General features: G+C 38.8%; 1 protein-coding gene across 1 annotated transcript in view; it reads left to right on the top strand.

Annotated features, from left to right (window-relative positions):
• Positions 1 to 21,796, top strand: part of GRID2 (glutamate ionotropic receptor delta type subunit 2) — a 1,221,843-nt gene that overhangs the window by 369,939 nt on the left and 830,108 nt on the right. The window lies entirely within an intron of this gene.

Below are 21,796 nucleotides of genomic sequence, written 5' to 3'. Positions count from 1 at the left end.
GGTCTTTTCCCGTCGGCTCGGTTCGGCAGCAGCGGTGTTCTGGCTCCGCCCCCTCGTACGCGCCATCTCGTAGCTCCGCCCCCGTCACATGTGCCGATTCCAGCCTCCTGATTGGCACATAGGTGCGATCTGCGATTTCTATGGCCTAAGAAGGACCGTTGGGGTTCTTGAAGCCTAAAATAACTCCTAACACTCTCCCTATAGCAGCAGCACCAGCAGCAGCACTTTCCCTGATTTATGTCAGAAGGCATGTGTGGTGAGCCGCGGGAGGGCAGATTTTAATACTCGGGTGACACCTAATCTCGCCAGCCACTCACTGCAGGGGGGTGGTATAGGGCTTGAACGTCACAGGGGAAAGTTGTAAAGCCTTCCCTGTCTTTCTATTGGCCAGAAAAGCGTGCAAATTTCTCAGGGAAGAAAATGAAAGTAACTCGAACATCGCGTGGTACTCTTCTCGAGTAACGAGCATCTCGAACACCCTAATACTCGAACGAGTATCAAGCTCGGACGAGTATGCTCGCTCATCTCTAGTAACTATACAATTTTGCAGGGGCTTGAATATTTCAATATATACTGAAGATTCAACTAAAAGATCAAAGCTTGTCTTATAACAGTCCATGGGTTGTCGTAAAAATTGAATGCAATAGGCAAGTTATCTATGAAGGTCGCTTGCATTATATATTCCATTATTGTGCTGGATCCCAATTAATTTGAAGAGGTACTAAAGAGATTAACATTAACTTTCTATAATGCAAGACTTGAGATACTGCAGATAGTACAAAGTACATTCTTTAGATAATGAAGAATTGCACCAGAACACTTCCCAAGTCTGTACCAAGACATTGACAAGTTTTCTGCAGCTGACACATTCCGTTACAGTTGGGACCAATTCATACAACTGCAAGAAAAAAAAACCTGTAGTATTCTGTCCGGAAAAAAAAGTTTCATTCACATGGAGTTTGTACGTCCATATTATGCCCATATGTCTAGACTGCATCCACTATATTGGAATTAGATCTTTTTTTTGTCTGCAAATATTCTTAGACATGATCCAAAATGCAATTCTCGATTGTTTTAGCCTACTAAACACAGATCGAAACTGTTCCAAAAAAAATATTTTAAACTTATTACGAGATGGTACAAAATTCCCCATCAACTATTCAAACTAAATTTACCACCCTCTGATAGCTGTTGGAGATGTGGCCACCAAGGGGGCACCCACCCTCCTCCACATTTGGAAACAAATATTTTCCCAAATTAACAAAATCTGTTTGACCTCATTACAATTGACACCAGAGGAGGTATTACTGTGGCAACCATCTAAAAACTTTATACCAAGAAAAGACTTCCTGAAAACAATCTTAATATTCGCAGCCAAACTACTCATCCCTCTAATATGGCGGAACAAGGAACCCCCTTCCATTACCCAATGGAAAAACAAAATACACCAAATACACAGTTCTGAGGAACTCATAAGCTGGGAGAATGGCACCAGAAATAAATTTCTAACCATTTGGTCATCATGGATTGATTACAAAAAATGACCAGAAGGTCACAATAATATAAATATGATACTCCACTTCCGCTTAACTCAAACACATCTCCCTCATCCTTTTAGAGTTTGACATATAGTTATGGAGAAAATACCTCATAAATAACCAAATAGCAAGTCTTCAAGACAGGAAAGGAATCAGCAGAGCCAAGCAATGGTCGACACAATCAATTACAAGTAATACACCCTTTTCACCCTCTGGTCCTGGGCAGATTTTTCTTCTGAAACTGAAGGGTTGCTTTAATGTTGTTGACTTTGTGTTTAACCTATTAAGGACCAGGCACAGTAAATATACGGCGCCTGGTCCGGGGCTTAAAACCCCGCCGATAGTAAAATTACGGCGGGGCTTTAAGCCTCTGGCCTCTGCAATCAATAAGAGGCAGGTCGGGTTATCAGCTGTTAGTGACAGCTGACAACCCAGATGAGAAGGCAGGAGGGGTTTTTAAGCTTTTCTGCCTTCTGCTTCCATGAGTACACAGTGCTCAATGAGTACCATGTACTCAAAAGTGAAAGTAAAAGTGTGACTATTGGGATTCCCTGCTACAGCAAAGCTGGAGGGTCATACTAGACCCTGGCCAGCTCTTCCAGTAATTAATGTCGCTGCAGGGGTGGTTTTCCACTGTAACTGGGGCTCCAATGGATGATGCAGCTACAGTGGGAAAGTGTCAAATAAAAAAAAGTGAATGTCCCCTAGAGGTCTTCTATGACATTATGGGGGACATAGATAGTAAAAAACATAATCACATACATAAGTAAAATAAAATTACAAAATAAAACAACAAAATATACATAGGAAAGAGAATAGCATAAAGCTGACGCAAACCAAAACCGTCGCTGTATGTGCCCTGTAAACCAAAACTATACGTACTATATATCAAAATGTCCAAAACAAATAGAGGAACCCATTCCCATATATTATTTTACCATAAATTTACTAAATTTAAAAACATAACTATAAATGCTAAAAAAAAAAATCATTTTTTTAGCATTTTACCCCCAATAAAACAAAAAAAAAAACAAAAAAAAAGTCAGTGAAAAAGATATTTAAAAAAATTGCCTTATATGTCACGGGAAAAAAAAACACAGCAAAAATAATTTTGATAGCTAAAGGAAACAAAATACGGGAGTAAAACCGCGACATGGGTAAAATCCCTAAAAAGTGTCTGGTCCTTAAGGTACAACACAGCCTGGTCCTTAAGGGGTTAATAAGGAACTGTTCAACATAAAGTTTAGTCACACCAAAATATTTTAATGTTTGTAGTGTGGTGCCTTCAGTCATAGGATGGCTGCTATTGGAATGAAATTATGAATAAATATGTTTGATGTGCCCTTTTAGATGGTCAAAAAAGGACACAAGTACAACAATAATATCCTGCAATGTGATAAATATTACATAGTAACATAGTATGTTAGGCTCAAAAAAGACATATGTCCATCTAGTTCAGGCTATTTCCCCCACGCAATCCCCCAATGTTTATTCAGAGGAAGGCAAAGAAAAAACCCAATGAGGTAGAAGCCAATTTTCCTCATTTAAGTGAAAAAATGCTCGTGTCCCTCCTCTGTTTGGAAAGGCTGTTAAGGCTAATTAAGGAAAAATAGCAGCTTTTTAGATGTGGTAAACCTTAGGACTATGCCTATCTATCTATCTATCTATCTATCTATCTATCTATCTATCTATCTATCTATCTATCTATCTATCTATCTATCTATCTATCTATCTATCTATCTATCTATCTACCTTCCACCATCATATTTAAATAAACTATTAACATTTTGCTTTTGAATTATGTTTTATTTTGAAGCAGAATTATATACTTAATGAAACCTTTACATCTCATTACAGCTGTAATACCTTAAATCGTATTATAAGTGATTTTTCATCTAAGCTTCTTTGCTCTAAAATGCTGATGCCAGAAGCTTATACATTCACTTAAATCTGTAGATTTCTAACATACTTGAATCCAGTTTAATATGAATAAATATAACTCTGATTTTTTTTTGGTGATAGAATGGTATCAGTTTGAGTATTACAGTATTACAGGACAAATAATATTCGCTGGCATCTTCTCCTGAAGGCTAAACCAAGCTTGAAGTGTCTGTGGCACAGCATGTATATTTTGCACTTGTACAGCTAAAAGCAGTCCACAGAATAGACAATTTTATTCCTTAGGCCCCAGTCAAACAAGTGTTTTTTCTGCGCATGAATAGGTGGGTTAAAGAAGCGCCTCTAAAAGAACCAGTGGATTCCTACAGAAGCATTTACATGAACTGTATTTAGAAGCACAAAATACTTGCACCTGCTAAACATAGAACATGCGAGTGCAACTTGCATTTAAGGTCCGTGATATGCGCAAAGATAGGACCTGCCCTATCTTTGGACCATGCTTTCCATAGACTCCTATGGAAGTTGGAAAACACGTACCACGCACCTCCAATCGTGTGAACGGGCTACTTCGAATAGCTTGAATTCACCTGTTCACATGATCTTTTCCACAAGCGAGGGTCGATCTTTTTGCGCGCCTATTCATGCGTGGAAAAAAATGCTCATCTGACCGAGGCCTTATACTGAAACTCCTATAAATATAAAAGTTAACTCATGATAAAGGGATTTGATAAAAGCTGCCTATGAAGGTAATGACACTTATGACATCTTCACCTGATAGTGACTGTGGCATCTGTACAATCCTGTCGACAAAACTGACCAACAGATTCTGGGACAGGGAATAAGAACAGGTTGAATCATGTGTAGAATGCAGAGGGTTACAGGGTTCGAAGATATGCAAGACAATATAACTGACCCTTGTAGAAACTGAGTTAAAGGAGATGTCCCGCGCCGAAACGGGTTTTTTTTTTTTTTAACCCCCCCCCCGTTCGGCGCGAGACAACCCCGATGCAGGGGTTAAAAAAACCACCCGCACAGCGCTTACCTGAATCCCGGCGGTCCGGCGTCTTCATACTCACCTGCTGAAGATGGCCGCCGGGATCTTCTACCTTCGTGGACCGCAGCTCTTCTGTGCGGTCCACTGCCGATTCCAGCCTCCTGATTGGCTGGAATCGGCACGTGACGGGGCGGAGCTACACGGAGCCGCTCTCTGGCACGAGCGGCTCCATAGAAGACTGCTGAAGACCCGGACTGCGCAAGCGCGGCTAATTTGGCCATCGGAGGCCAAAAATTAGTCGGCTCCATGGAGACGAGGACGCTAGCAACGGAGCAGGTAAGTATAAAACTTTTTATAACTTCTGTATGGCTCATAATTAATGCACAATGTACATTACAAAGTGCATTATTATGGCCATACAGAAGTGTATAGACCCACTTGCTGCCTCGGGACATCTCCTTTAAATCAAACATCTTTCACAGATCTGCCCTGACTAGAACTGCCAATAAAGCGAAGTACCTACCCTTAAAAGGGCAACCCCACTTCTGGAACTTCAGTAGATTTCTGATATGTCCCTAGGTGTAAAATCAAGGAAAGGAAATATGTGAGGACAGGGCAGGACAGAACAGACAAATTAACAAGGCATGGTCAGAGTTCGAGAGCAACTTTGGTCTGAACAGTCCAGCAGGCCAAAATCCATAAAAGAAATGCACAAAAGAAACACTCAGAAGCTCTAAAGTTGTAAAAATGCATAATCATTGAGTAAGATCAATATAAAAATGTTTTATTATGATCCTCTGCAAAGAGAATTCCGAAAAATAAATACCTCAGAATAATATTGAAAAATTGACTGAGACAATAGCTCAGCCAGCCTATGAACACTATAAGATAAGGGAGATGTTTCTCACTTGGCATTCAGCTCCAAATGCCACTTTGCATGCGTAACCAAGCACTTCATATGGTCCAGCATTGACTCTGTTCTCATCAATTATGTAGTGGAAGGCTGGCTATCAGTCACGCCAGCTCCCGATGCAGCATGGTGCGGGCTCACCTCTGAACCTGTCCAATCTACAGGATGTAAGTTTGCATCCTGCTACGTTAAGTGCCATGCGCCCATGATGTAAATTTATGTCCTGTAGCATTAAGGGGTTACGTTTTCCTGAGGAATTACTAAATTCTAATATACCACAGCTAAGTCCTTTTTGATGTGTTCTTTTGGTAATTCCTTCCATTATTATTATCGAAGCCAATATGAGTTTCATGAACATGGCTTTTCTTAGTTGGTATCAGATTTCTTCGCTTTTCATTAACATGTCACAGACTAACGAAGTGAAGGGATTGTAGTCTCGCTGTAGACTATTGATAGCTTATCCTTAAGTTAGACCATTAATAGTGGACTGTCAGGGGTCAGACACCCGGGACCCCACTAATCAGCTGTTCACTAGGCTGGTGTGTTTGTGCACTGAGCTTATTTCTGCAGGAAATTCCCACTGCAATGGCCAGGCTTAGTATCTCACTTCAATGAGAACTTTGCATGTAATAACAAGCCTGGCCACTGCAGTGGGAACAGAGATGTCTACTTTTTGTACAAGTGCATTGACCTGGTGAACGGATGATTAGCGGGGATCCTGGGTGGCAGATCGCCACTGATTAATATTTGATGACCTATTCTGCGGGTAGACCATCAATAGTTTACAATTGCATAACCCCTTTAAATAATGACAAATGTCATATTACAAACCAAGATGTATAGATTATTAATATGGTACCCATACAAATCTATGGGTGCCAGTATTTTATACTTGAAGTATACAGAAATTTTTCTGTTGGATTTATATAGATTGATAACACTGATTTAATAAAGTAGTCATGTTTATACTTTCAAAAACCATCTTTCTTTCTTTCTTCTTTCCTCTCTTTCTTTCTTTCTTTTTCTCTCTCTCTCTTTCTTTCTTTATTTTCTAAAAAAGAATGTTGTGCTTTATCACATTTTTACCTTAATAAGGGGTTAAGCCTTGAATATGTTCAGATAGAATTTGGAGTCTTTATATAAAATGGAATCGGAAAATGTTCTTTAGCTGATTTTGCTAAACACAGTATTGTGTTCTTAGATGAACTTGAATTCTTTTGTTGCAGCCTTTAAGCAGTTCCTTCAGCATCAGGGCATCTTCACTACATCATAAATGGGAATTTATATCACTTTATTGTCAAACTAAGTGGCTTTATGGCTCTTTTTATCCCTTGGTATTATGATTTAGAGTTATGAGTGCCCATTTAGCTCTTAAAGCAGAATGTGTATGTGGAATTTTCTTCTTTCATTCAATAAGTATGCTACAAAATTCATCTCTTATACAATTATCCTGGTGCTTGTCTCCCCGCCCCCCCTCCCCCCCCCGACAAATTATTGCAATGCCATTACCTTTAAAGGCAACACTTAAAAACAGTTCTTGAATATTTTAAGTGTACACAAAGGGATGATAAAATGTGAGGGAAAATGAATGCAATTTTTTGTGTCTTCTATGAGAGACATGTACTGTGCAAAGATTAATACATGAATATGTCACGTAAAATCTAAATGAAAACATTTAAAATATAGTCCTAAAAATGATTAAATCCAGGTACCTGGGGAATAAGTGATTTTAATGTTATATATATAAAGTACCCCTAATAATATTTCCAGGGACATATTTAAAAGTTCTATGGCTACAATGAACAATATGTATAAAGGCCCCCATTAACATATGTCATTTAGAACACTTGTGTCCTACTATATAGCTTATGGACTCCCTTAGACCTCATGTACACAGGCGGGTCGGATTCAACATGCGGGAGCCCGCAGCTCAATCCGACTCTGCCAGCATCTGAGGACTGTGCTTACCTGTCCAGGTCTTCAATGCGGATGTGTGCGGAAGTGCTGGGCAGTGCACCACCGACATGCGCAGCAGAGATTTTTTTTTTAAATCTCCTGCTTTCCTGTGAATCGGACGGCTACCATTGACTTAAATAGAAGCCGTCTGTGTGGGAACCACAGCAAAATGGAGCATACTGCAATTTGTTTTCCGGACATATAGTTTTGCAAAGCAAATCTGCATGCTTTAATTAAGCTGCAGATGCCCATGTCTCCCTAAGGGCGTCTTGAATTGCGGATCATCCGCAATTCCAATTTGCCCGTGGACATTGGGCCTTCCTCATCAGGCATCAGATGTGAATACTATCTTTTCAGTCCCTATATCCTGGGCGGCACACACATGCAAAGAAATAAATGTATGTCCACAAACACAATTATGTACACTGTATTATATACATACAATAAACAGTATCTGTAGCTAAGCAACCCTATTTTACTTTTACAGTATTTCATACATAGGTGTTTATACAGACATGAAGGAGTAGTCTTTGTTTTGCATTATAAGGATTTTAGAGAGCCTATAAAATTAAACAATTTGAATGGTTTGGGAAATACAGCCTAAGGCCTTAGTCACACGGGCGTTTTTTCCCGCGACTTGCAGATCGCATGACGGATGCGCATCCGCAAATCGCGTGACCGGGGCCGAAAACTCGCCCGAAAATACTGCTCATAGCCGCGTTGCAATAGAAACGGGCCGGAGCTGTCCAGCGCATTGAATTCAATGGAGCCGGCAATACAGCCGACTCCATTGAAAGCAATGTGCTGCAGGCAATCGCGGGATGAATTTTCGGGAAGGGCTTAAATATATAAGCCCTTCCCGGAAATGCATCCAGAAATGTGTAAAAACAAAAAATATATATATACTCACCTTGTCCCGGCAGACGGAGTTCAGCCGCGGCCGGCGGCAGTTCTCCTGAACTGCTCAGAGAATGAGCTGCCTCTGATTGGTCACAGCCTGACCAATCAGAGGCAGCTCTCACTCACACCCATTCATGAATTCATGAATGGGTGTGAGTGAGAGCTGCCCCTGATTGGTCCCTGCGCTGAGCCAATCAGAGGCAGCACTCACTCACCCATTTATGAATGGGTGTGAGTGAGAGCTGCCTCTGATTGGTCAGGCTGTGACCAATCAGAGGCAGCTCATTCAGCAGGCGGGAATTTTAAAGCCCCGGCTGCTGAATCCTACTCAGAGGCAGCTCATTCTCTGAGCAGTTCAGGAGAACTGCCGCCGGCCGCGGCTGAACTCCTTCTGCCGGGACAAGGTGAGTATATATATTTTTTTGTTTTTACACATTTCTGGGTGAATTTCCAGGAAGGGCTTATATATTTAAGCCCTTCCCAAAAATTCATCCCGCGATCGCCGGAAGCCCATTGCTTTCAATGGAGCCGGCTGTATTGCCAGCTCCATTGAATTCAATGGGCAAACATCATTCTTCTCTGCCACAGCTGTTACAGCTGTGGCAGAGGAAAATGATTTGTCTACTATATGTTCTCAATGGGGTCGGCGCTGCTGCCGCCGGCCCCATTGAGCGCATAAAGGGAAGAGAACAGGAATCGCAGATCGCAGATAGGTGCGATCTGCGATTTCTGTTCTATAATTTATCGGACGAGTGCATAAAAAGCGCTCATGTGTCCGATACCATTGCAAAGCAATGGTTTTATAAAATCGCCAGACGAATGCGCATGCGCAAATCGCACAAAAAAACGCCCGTCTGACTGAGCCCTAAAAGCTAATGCCAAATCCTGGAGGACCAAGCTCTGTGGAAACAAAAGTGGAGTCTTTCGCCCCACCCCTTGCTTTATATCACCATCTTTATTTGGTAAATCCATAATAGGGAATATGGATCTACTTACTCTGCTCTCAAGACCTCTAGACCTGTACCAAGCCACTATTCAGCAAATGATCAATTTCAAATTTCTGGAAGACTATTCGGATAAAAAGATTTCATGTAAAAAGATTTGCCGAAAGCCAAATATATCACACACATAAATTGAGCAGCTTCTCATAAAGTTTTGTTGAAGTGTTTAGCTCGAATGACTTTGTCCTTGTTATCTATGTTTCCCAGATCCTTTAGTATAAATCCCGATTATTTATTGTATTTCACTGTTTATGAAGCCTAGTTACTTCATGACAAAGTATTGCTATGGTTAATGAAGATAGTTAAGGATGAATTCTCCCCTGAGCTAAATATTAATACCTTACAATTTGTTAGCCAAGAAATCACTCTGGAGGAGAACAAATAATAAAATACATGCTAGACAAACTATAACCTACTGTATAATTGCATTTTCTTAGTAAACCTAAACAGCAACATGTGTCCTACTGATGACTGTGCGGATAAGCCTGGCAAACTGTCATTCCATATAGCCTTTTAAGTTGTAGAAAAACATCTCCTGGAATAAAGAGGATCTTAATGATAATATTATATTAACATAACATTAACATTGCTCTCTTTCTGTGCTGATATTCTTGGTTTAAATCCTACAATACATCATCTGTCTGGAGTTTATATGTACTATCAATGCAGGAATACCAGATTTCTTTCCACATTCCAAAAAGATACCACATTTATATATCAGTTAACTACCTATGAAACAAGCCCTGTGTGTGCCATGGAATATGTTGATATGTTAATATTTAAGCAATGGGAAATTAATAATGAATGAAATGAAAATATGAAATAAAATCTGAATAAATAAATTAAAGACCTGTTACTTATACATTACCCTAATGTAATCCTTAAGATGGCTTCAAAGCTAGAGCATTACTTTATAGAGTTTAATTAAAAGACTCAATGGAATCCTTTGTTCCCTTTGGGCTATGTCATATACGGGGTGTAGTCAAAAAGACTAATCCAGCACTATGTCTTAATACCAGCGTCCTTTAGGCCTCATGTCCACGGGGAAAATCAGATCCGCTGCAGATTCTACATGTAGAATCTGCAGCGGGTCCCTCCTGCCCCGCGGACATGAGCGCTGAAAATGCAAATAAATGAGAATAAACTTACCTCCGATCCGCTCCGTTTCTTCTCTTCGCGGCGGCGTCATCTTCTCTCGTCGCGGCCGGATCTTCATTCTTCGGCTCGGCGGATGTGCACGATGACGTCGGTGACGTGCCCCGCGCATGCGCCGGGCCGAAGCAAAATGATCCGGCCGCGGCTGAGAGAAGATGGCGCCGCGGAGACGAGAAGAACCGGAGCGGGTGAGTAAAATATGATTTTTGTGTCCCGCGGATCCGGACGGCTTCCATAGGCTTCAATAGAAGCCCGCGGGAGCCGTCCCCGCGGGAGACCCGCATGAAAATGGAGCATGGTCCAGATTTTTCCATGCTCCATTTTTTTTTAAATGCCTTTTATTGACGATCCGCGGGTATTTATCTACCCGCGGGTGGTCAATGCATCCCTATGGGGTGCGGATCCGCGCGCGGGAGATCCGCTGCGGATGTTAAATAACATTTTGCCCGTGGACATGAGCCCTAAGTGAAATAAAAATAACATACTTGAATAGGAAGGCATGCATGCACTATACAATGGTATGGCACCTGGACCCCTGGAAGATGGATTTCAATTTTGTGTTGTGGCCACGGTAAGAAATAGAGAGTAAAACCCAATTGCAAAGTTGAAGCATAGCATGCGAGAAGCAGATATCCGCTTTCTGCATCTCTCTCACTCCCATGGGACTGCTGCTATGACGAAGTAAGAAACGTGACCTCCTTCTGCTATGATAAGGGTAGATCATCCACAAAGTCATTCATTGTTGATTACAGGAGATTTAGGTACCGATCCACTTTGAGAGTCCTTGGAATAAACACAGGTCCAATGAGGTGATCACTCCAAATCCAACTCATATGTTTATGCATAAACTTGCGCTGTCTTCTGATTTGGTCGTGTTTTACTAGTAATTTTCGTTTCATCTGCACCAAATCAGTGTTTTGCCATTCACTAATACAATCCTGCAATGATAGCATCAGCCCTGGACTGCATTATTGAACAGCTCCATGCAGGTATCACAGCAGAAGGAGGCAACTTCAAGTATGTTTCCTTATTTTATGGATGTAGAGAGACGTGCAAAACACATTTCTGCTTCTCACATGCTACTCTTCAATTTTGCAATTGTGTTTTACTCTCTGTATCTTACAGGGTTGGGAGTGTCATCTTGAGTGCAGCATGTTTCTAAGGGGAAGCTGACAAATCTTAGAGGGGCATTATCCAACATGGTGGCCACTTTGAAAGCTGCCATCTTGGAACCAAGTCGATATTCTCAACTGATAAGGGGTGCATGTGACATGTGTATTTGATAGATAATTTGACAGATCAGATCTGTCCTTAAATGTCATTTACCTTTATTTCTGACAGTTATAAATAATTTTGCAGTGACATAAAACACAATGATGATCCACTACCAGATATGCTTGATGTGCTCGCCGTTGTTTTGAATTGTCAAGGCTATCCTCTTCTCCCATTTATGGTGCACTCTGAGCAACATCTTAGTAGAAATGTTTGCACAGACATCCAGGATTTGCATGTGCACCACATCCATTGTTGCATGTGCACCACATTACATTTTCACTGCGTATACCCTGGACTTGACATTACCCCAAAGGTAAAAGTACAAGAGGGTGAGACCTGGTGAGCATGGAGACTACACTAGGCCATGACTCCCATTCCACTTTCTGGGAAACTGCTGATCCACAATCCATAATGTAGGGGAAGGGGGCACCATACTGCTGGAAAAACACTGGGAATGTGCCATCTTCATTGCACAGTGATGGGAACATCTCCACATGTAACAATTGCAGATACTTGACAGCAGTAAAGTTACCATTGATGAAGAATAGGCCAACTATCTTCATACCCCACACACCACATCACACCATGACTTTCTGTGCACCAACCATCCATCATCTTGGAGGTATCTGTCTAGTGTAGTTTGTCTTGGACTAGTAAAGCAAGTTTTGTCTGTTCATCTTCCTGCTCACATACAGGTTTGCTTTATCCCCAAACAGTACCAACTTTGTGAAATGTGGGTCCCTATACAATTATTGTGACACCCATTCTGCAAATTCAATATGGCAATCAGGATTGTCCTCGTTAATATGATGCGGAAACTGTATTTTCTACAGGTGCCAATTGTGCATAGACAATGACCGCCCACTGGTGGTTCGACCCACGCTACTCTCCTGTATAAGATAAGGAGTGCTATGATGTGGGCTCTTGTAGAAGGAAGCCAGGATGACCACTGTTGTTGTTTCATCTGTGGCAGTTTTGTTACATCCACTTTTTGGTAGGTCCAATACAGAACCTGTTTGGTGAAATTTGCCAACTGTGCCATAGTGGATGGGTGGTCTGTTAGGGTGCTGACCATTTAAATTTGCTAGAATGACTCTCCCTAGAGATCAGCACAATCACCTTGCATGCTAATCTCTCAGCCTTATGTGTGCCTGCAACAGAGGGAAAATTGATAATTACTTTAGCAGTAATAAAGGTACATCATCAAATCCTGTATCAAATACATATGTCACATGCACCCCTTCCCAGGATAGCAGCTTTCAAAATAGCCGCCATGTTGGACACTGCCCCTCACAGATCTGTCCCCTCCCCTTAGCAACATGCCACTCTCATTCCTAGCCACTGTTTTCCATTTATTCAGAAGACTCCATACCTTTGAACCACCGTGTGCACGATACCAGAAATATCAATGTAAAAATAGAAAAGGGAAAAATAAAATCTTTATTGATATTTTTTGAGAAAAATATATGAACAACATATTGTATAACATTATAGCATCATACCCGAGATATGATGAAAATTTGTTTCTATTTGTCAGGCATTTATTGATCAATGTTTTAGGCTGTGTACTAGTATTTGTTAGGCCAATTGATCAATAGAAACTCTTCTTCTGTGTTTCTTAGAGGAATGAAACATGATTACATACTTAGATATCCATTACAATCCATCCAGTTTAAAGTCATCACTTTGTGTAAAAACAAAGAAAACATTCTAGAAATATCGATATCAATGTCAGTTAATTAGACCACATTCATTTCATTTACTAACTGAATAGTTAGATCAAGAATCAGTTTGGTTGATGGAAAGAGTATGTTTAATATTTTCCTTTTTTCCTAATGAAATAAGTAAAAACAGTTTGATGGTTTTACAGGGAATGAATAAATCATTCAATTTATTAAAAACAGACATTTAGAATCGCTGCCACATCTAAAAGACAAAATGTTAAAGTGAATGTCCCTTTATTCTTGCAGTGATTTAGCAGACTAGTGATTACCATTGTTCTCTTGTGGAAATTGATCACTTCAAACCAAGATGTTTACTATATTAGTTGGTATTTCAGATTTATGCAGGTTTCTCCACTTTTCTTTCCTAATTTAGAATGATACTAATGAGCAAAATAGCTTTTGAACAGGTGATGCATGGATACCTAAGTGTGTGGATACCGATAGTATTGTTAAAACTGGTCTTCATTTACTCATAGTTGTTAGATAGCTTGAACTCCTTCATGGCTGGAGATGTCCAGAGCAAAATGTCACCTCTTTGAATGCTGCATTCTAAAGGTGTTTCTTTTTTGTTTCTTAGTTTAACCAAAAGTGTTTTTTTCTCAAGACGCATAGGGGCTTCTCTAGTATTTAAGATTGGTGTGGAATTAATTTGTACAATGTTCTTTTAGGGAAAAATGGTCAGAAATAGATAACAAAACATTTTTTCCATATTTCCCACACATTTCCTTTGAGTAGTTTGTTCAATTAATAATAGTTACCTGAAAGATCAATTCCCTAATTTTCTCATGTATAACAACATTTATACATGTATATTGTTTAACCACTTGCCACCCAAGCAAGTTTTGGTCTATGTGACCAAGCCCAGTTTTGCAAATCTGACATGTTTCACTTTTTTTGGTAGTAACTTTGGAATGCTATTGCTTATTCAAGTGATTCTGAGATAGATTGATATATATGAGATAGATGGATTGATAGATATGAGATATGAGATAGATAGATAGATATGAGATACCTGGTCTCTTTTTTTTCAAATTGATGACATCCCATTCATCACTCACATGACGGTTGCACTCAATCACTGGACATTTCTTTGCCCTAATTAGTGCAATTTGGCTTAGACATATTTTAAAGAGTGTGGTGGTAGATAGATATTTATGAGATAGACAGTTATCAGATAGATCAAATTGATGACATCCCATTCATCACTCACATGACTGTTGCACTCAATCACTGGACATTTCTTTGCCCTAGTTAGTGCAGTTTGGCTTAGACATATTTTAAAGAGTGTGGTGGTAGATAGATATCTATGAGATAGACAGTTATCAGATAGATAGATACCAAAAAAATCAAAAACATTACTTAAACATTGAGATATCTAGCATCTTCCCTTGAAGAAGAACACATCACATGAGGCCTGGATTATTTAAATCTTAGATGAATAAACAGCCCTAAAGAAAATTACTCAAGTACTCATCCCATTTGTAACATAAAAATAGCAAAATCTGAAATTGCAAGATAATTGCACTCATTAGTATTTGATCAGTGTAAAATTAGAGAATTATAAATGAATGAATAAGTAAACAGTAGATGTAAAAATTAATGCATCGTGCTGTCATTACCTAATTAATTGTGGATACAACGCAAATTATTCGCTTAAAATAAAGCAATATGGACTACAATGTGTTATTAGCCTAAAACTTTAGCTTTTAAAAAAATCATTTATAAATGTTGGCCGCAAGTTTCTGAGACACTTCTAATGCCATTTAAATATTTTGCTTGATTTAAGTTATTAGAGTTATTTAAGGTAATTTATCTTAGTTCCTAAGAGTTTCTCATTTTCTATTAAGAATTCAAGGATTAGGCATACAGTATTAAGCCTGGGAATTGGAATGAATTTAAATATGGTATAATAATGAGAAAAAAACACAACAGATTTAGGTTTAATCTGTTTAAAGTTATTATCAATGCCTTCATTTTACTTTCATTGTTGTATATCTTATAACTTGAGGCGTACATAATAAAGAAAGTTCTATACAATTTACCCTAAAAATACTCAAATTTTAACAGTAAAGGATGGTTATGGTTCTTGTACTTCAAATTTTCTCAGCTTCCATACATTCTGCGCTACTTCTTTTATTTTTGTTGTTAACTGACAGGAATATCAAGTACAGTAGTCAAACATAATAGACTCGCTCACGTAGGGCCAGGAGTGTACATTTAAAATTAGGTCCTCTTGCCCCAAAAAATGAACAATGTATATACTGTATATCAGATACAGCTTACCTATAAGAAAAAAAAATATAACAATGCAGGCTTAGTTAGAAAAGCTCAGCTCTGCGATACCTCTAAATAATGCAGTCACAAAATAATAGATAACACTTCTAATTTATGACAGTGATTACTGTTCAGTTACCTCCAATGATCACAGGTGACATTCTCTTGGGACATCTTCTTTGACTTATTCACTCCCTTCCCTTTTTCTTTAGCTGGACCCAGATCACCATGAAGACTTTTTCCAACTAATTATTCATCTCTATACACTCTACCCATCCTTCCACTAGCGTCACTGCCCCTTTCACTATCCCCACCATAGTTCTCACGTCCTGTCTGTGGCCCAAATGATAGCATCGGTCTTAAATATGTGACGATACATCACAAAATGTATTAAGAGGCACAAGTCTCTTATTACATTTGTCACATCTGAGGCCAGCCATGCACCACCTGCTGAAATATATGGCAGGTAAAGCCTGTCATAGATTTAACCTATAAATTACACCACTTGCTGAATGCTTATTTTCCATTCTGATTTTTTTTAATTCTAAATATGGAAAAAGTTTTTTAAGCTTTATATTTATTATTTTTTGTACTAATTAAAAAAATGTTATTCACTTATTTTTAGTTTAGTCCTTGAAGTGGACTTACACTTGTAATTGTTTGATTATATAATATACTGCAATACTTTATTAATGCAGTATATTGTAATTGTATAGGTTTTGTATTAAGAAGTACCACAGGCATGTCTGAATAGGCAGAAATGCATGATAGCCATTGGAGCCCTCACAATGTCCTAGGTTGGCATGACACACAAACAGAACCCCACAATCTCATAGTAGGGGGTGAGGGCCATTCAAGACACCTAAATACTGTTTTCAGAGGCTGATGGCAACCAGATAATGAGGAAGTTGACAAATGTGATAAAACTAGCAGTGAAGACTGGAGTACACTGAATGGAACTGAATATCCACCAAAGAAATGCTATTCCTAACAATAACCATCCCTAAGTCTTTTCTTAAAACTTTCCTTGACTCTGTTCCTCAACATCAGGACTTACTGTCTCTCAGTAGCCCTCAGTTGCCCATACTAAGGTCCCTGTCCAACAGTATACCTGATAACAAAAAGGTACTAAGCTCCAGACAGGAACCAAACAAACTAAACTATGAATAGAGGAAGACACAAATAAACAATAAGTAAGATACATTGACTGGGCTGACAAGAAAAGACTGCACTAAAACAAAGTACTTGGAACTGGAAAAACAAATACTGGATATAATACACATTGTCAGAGCACAAGTCAAAAGTATATAAAGAGAGGCTAACCAATCAGAAATTGCTGTCTGTAATGAGGCTAAGCTGAGTAGTGTGGGCAGCCATGGGATTAACTGCAAAACAACTGCTTCAACAATGTAGGACACTTTTACACGGGACAACTGTTGGGTGCATGAGGGCCTAACAGTCGTCCAAATGACTATTGCTTGCTCCTGAGCTTTCACACAGGAGGAATAGTTGTTTAGTGAATAGAGACCGAGCTCGCCTGAAATCTCTTTTTACCATCTGATGAATGATTGCCTGTTTAAGGCCCTTTTAAACGCAATGATTTTTGCTTAAATGGCTGAATGCTTGAACGAATTGCCGACATTTTTGTATAAAAGTACTCTCAGTAAACTCAGTAGCAGCTGTTTAATCAGCTGGGCATGTTCCTATAGAAGGGTTATCTGGCCGGAAGAATTCCATTGTGTTCTCCTGGCATGAGTAAATAGTGTACTCATTGTGTATGTAAAGCAAACACAATGAGTACACTGATAAGAATTTATTTTGGACTGCCAGACATTGTTTTTATATGGGCTAAAACCCTCAGCTAATGATACGTGAACACATAGTGCATGACTTCCCACCTTTAAACATAACAATTATCACTCACTTTAGGCTGTTTAAATAAATTTTGAGTGATAATCGTTGCGTGTAAAAGGGCCTTTACACTGAGTGAAAACGTGCTCACTATTTGCTTCATTTCAGTGACCTGAAATAAAGTGACTAGTAATTACTGAATGTTTTCTCGCTCAGTACCCTGTCAGGTCTCAAGTTTACACGTGATGACTATTGCTTAAATCACCCATTAGTTGACCTGTGTAAAAATACCCTTAAAAAGCAGGAGATAATGACGCAGGAGGATTTATCCTACTGATCGTAAGAGTAGATAGATAAACACAAATTGAAGCAAAGTCTCATTCACAAAACTAAATCCTATCAGCAATTTAGTGCAATATACTCTTAGAAACAGATGTTCTGTGAGTAAAAACATGCTATCAAATAAATCCCAGTGACACATATTCTCTGAAGATTTTATTTCTTTTAGGTGAACCTACTTTTTTCTCCAGTATTTAAAATATAGATGAATAGAGGAATTAATGCAGGACTGAATTAATAGGCTTTGCTGGCACATGCATTGAAGAGATTGTGGAGGTTAAATTCCTTTAGAAACTGACAGGAATAGGATTATCCCCCAAAGTACTATTCAAAGCTTTTGCCTTTGCCGGCTAGATCCTCATTATTTGTCCCTTTAAATCAGAAATAATCAATTGGTCAATCTGTTATGTTTCCAAAGCAATGCTTTGTTTTGCATATTCTATGCCCAGTAATGAAAAAGCAATTAAACATTGTCTTTTTTTAATCATAGCTGGAAAAATAGCAAGATATACCTTCTACCTAAATATTTAAAGACTAAACAATATATGGTGACTGAAAGAATAAATCTGAGATTTCATGTTATCTCTCCGTAGAGGCCATATGGGGTTGCTATGGAACACTTATTAAATGCACATTCGTAAAGTGACTCTAGCCGCATTGCTGAGATCAAGAATAGCAGCAGAGATTGAAGCATGCTCATGATGAATTCATGTGAAATGCAATTCACTGCTAATAAATGTGGATCTTTTGCTTAAAACCATGATACATTCTTCAAGGACTTGTTTTTTATGTCTTAAAAAAAAGACTTAAAATCATGCCAGGAGACCTTAAAATAAATGGTATTACCATTCTCAGCATGCTTCACAGACACACAGACATATGAATATTTATATTATAGTGTTCCCCTGCTTCAGACTACTTTTTGATTCTGTCATTGCAAACTCATTGCACTTTGAAAGGAAGAGAACAGGATATTTTTCTTTCTCTTTCTAATTAACATTTAGGTTTTGTCACATGGTTTTACAAGACTGTAATTTATACTTTAAATACCAAGAATATAAGACATTTATACAGTACATAAGACATTTAGACTCCAAGCTCTGTACTATGAAATAGCTAGAGCTTTGATTTGCTTAGCTTCTCCTACCTACCAATGGAAACTTCTGCAAACCCGCTGTAGAAATCTACTATTTTGATCTTTAAATCCAATAAAGGGGAATTTCAATCCCCTAAAGTAATGATATATTGCGAAATTATGAGATTACTTTATGATCAGTGAGGATCCAAGCGGAATCCTCACTAATGCTAAAAATTAAGGGACCACAGCACTGATTCAGCACTATGGTTCTTTCATAGTCTTTTCCTAAATGGAGCCAGCTACAGCTCATTGCGCAGGACTTTTTGTATGCAATGATGATGTTTGAAAACAAGAACTAGACTTTACCTACAGCAGTCACTTTTCCCAGGTACTAACTATGTCAGATGGTGGAGGTATCAGCTAATGATGCACACGGTGATTGTTAACCCTTTCCAATCCAATTTGTATCCTGGTTTTCCTAAGGGACTTACTCTTTTTCTGCTGTTATACAACGGCGCTATCTGCTGGCTAAAGCCAGTATTGCATGAGGTGACACGTTGGATAGGCTCCGACAGCAGAGAGGCTGGCAATATACAGTATGAGAACCCCGACGGATGTCTTCTAACATCGGAGCTGTACAGCCTTAAATCATAATGTCTTCAGACGTCAGACAGTGGATTGGAAAGGGTTAAAGGATAATAACAAACTGACCCTAACTTTAGCTTTCCCTATGCCTTTCCCTAACTTATGTCTGAAGCTATTCCTAACAGCAGACACTACAGTCTTTGAGTATCCGTAATTCACAGGTTTCATCTTTCAACAGAACGCTGCACCCTCCATTTTCTCAATGAAGTCAGAAGTTAGCTCAATAGTCAAGAATTCGCAGAAAGTGGCAGCATCAATGGTATATTCCATAAAAGTAGATTTTTATTGTTCCATGTTCTTAAAAAGATACTGGCAACGTTTGGACTACTGGAGCCTTTCTCAAACCTCAAGGCTTTCTCAAGGCTTGAGAAAGACTCCAGTAGTCAATACGTTGCCTGTATCTTTTTAAGAATATGGAGCAATAAAAATCTACTTTTATGGAATACACCATTGATGTTGCCACTTTCTGCAAATTTTTGACAGTTGCGGGGACTGGAGGTCCATGGTCCCCAGTGTGGCTTGGCATGTTCTGATACCTCTGCTGACTATCTGCATATTATGTGAGTGCCACAGGATTTATCTTATAGTGAAAAGTGAGCTCAATAGGTGACAAACAGATTGATTGGCCATGTAGATCGTGACAACAGTAAACATTTTTCTTGACCTTCATGTTCCGTGGACCAATCAACCTTGTGATTTTTTTCACTGGGCAAGTATTAAAAACAGAGTCTACATATCACTCTTACCACCCACCATGCATGGCCTGTGAGTACGCATCACAGGTGTCACTACAACAGTCAATCATGATATGCTACAATCGGAATGTCAGGAACTTGGCTATAGGCTCAATGTTTGTCGAGTGACAAAGGGGGCTCACACTGATCACCTCGGATGTGGAAAACATTTTTGATGATGTGTAACAATACGTGTTGAGTTTCTGTTTCCATTGATAACAAATTTATGTATCCGACTGTCATTAAACATGAATTATGTGTGTTTCAAATCAGGATCATTTGCAATAACCCTGTAGTAATACTTGCTATTAACTTATGAGCTTGTAGAGTACATGATCACTTCCCCTAGGAATTATAACATAGTTTGAAAATTATCGTACACTTGACAAAAAGATGCAAAATATGAATTGTGTCACTTCTGTTGTTCATGAGATTATTTACATACAAGAATAAGCAAAGAAAACAGAGAATAGTGAAAATTCTTCAGTACAAATGTACAACATTATGTCAGAAGGAAAAATAATGCCGGCAATATTCTATGTTTCTTTGTAAAACTGCACACCAAAACCAAAACCTCATCCCAACTGTGAAGCATGGTTAAGGGAGCAACATGATTTGGAACTGCTTTCCTGGCTCAATGCCTGGACTCCATGTGATCATTAAGAAAACTGTGAATTCTAAGGTGTATCAAAACATTTTATATGTTTAAACATGTTTTTGCTGGAATGGCCCTTTAACCCTATTGGGATGCTGTTGGATGACATGAAAAGGGTTGTGCATGCAAGGCATCCAAGAAACACATTTTGTAGGAAAGATTTTGCCTAAATTTTTACTCGACGTTGTGAAAATCTTATTTTCAACTAGATGAAATGCTTAGTGGAGGGCATTGGTGCTAACAAGGATCAATAGGTTATTAATTTCAAGGATTCGCTTACCTTTTCTCTCTGTATTTAGGATGTTTTGCCAATGTACTCAATAAAAGACATGAATAATATAACTGTTTGTGTTTTGTTAGTTTATCTCGATTAGATTAGTCTAGGATTGTGACAATCAGAAAACAATCAGACCACATTTTACTAGTAATCAATGCTGATATCCAGTTCATTGTAAAGTATTCACTTACTTTTTCTTGCAACCATAAGAATGCATAGGGCTGTTAAATTTCACATTTTCTCTATTGAACCACATTTGTAATTTGGACTATTTTTGGTTGTAAGTTCTAGATAAAAATAGCCATTCCCTTTATGTAACTCTTAAATTAGGTCCTGCTTGTTAAAAAATGTCAAGCCTAACAAAATAAAAACTAATAGCTATTAAGGTAGAATAAGCAAAGTGTTCAGTGACCTAGATTTGTAGTTTCCAAATTGTCTTGTATTTAATTCTCTCTACAGTTGGCAATACCATATAAAGCATTCCAAGGTGTGCAACTACTACCTCAGATCACTCTAAGGAACCATTGTTTAAGGCCAGGCTCACATGAGCGAGTCGATTTCTGCATGTGAGAGACATGCAGCAGATTCCTG

Source organism: Eleutherodactylus coqui, chromosome 7 (assembly GCF_035609145.1).
Source record: "Eleutherodactylus coqui strain aEleCoq1 chromosome 7, aEleCoq1.hap1, whole genome shotgun sequence".
Lineage (NCBI taxonomy): Eukaryota > Metazoa > Chordata > Amphibia > Anura > Eleutherodactylidae > Eleutherodactylus > Eleutherodactylus coqui.
The sequence above is the reverse complement of the archived record's forward strand: the minus strand, read 5'-3'. Positions and strand labels throughout refer to the sequence as shown.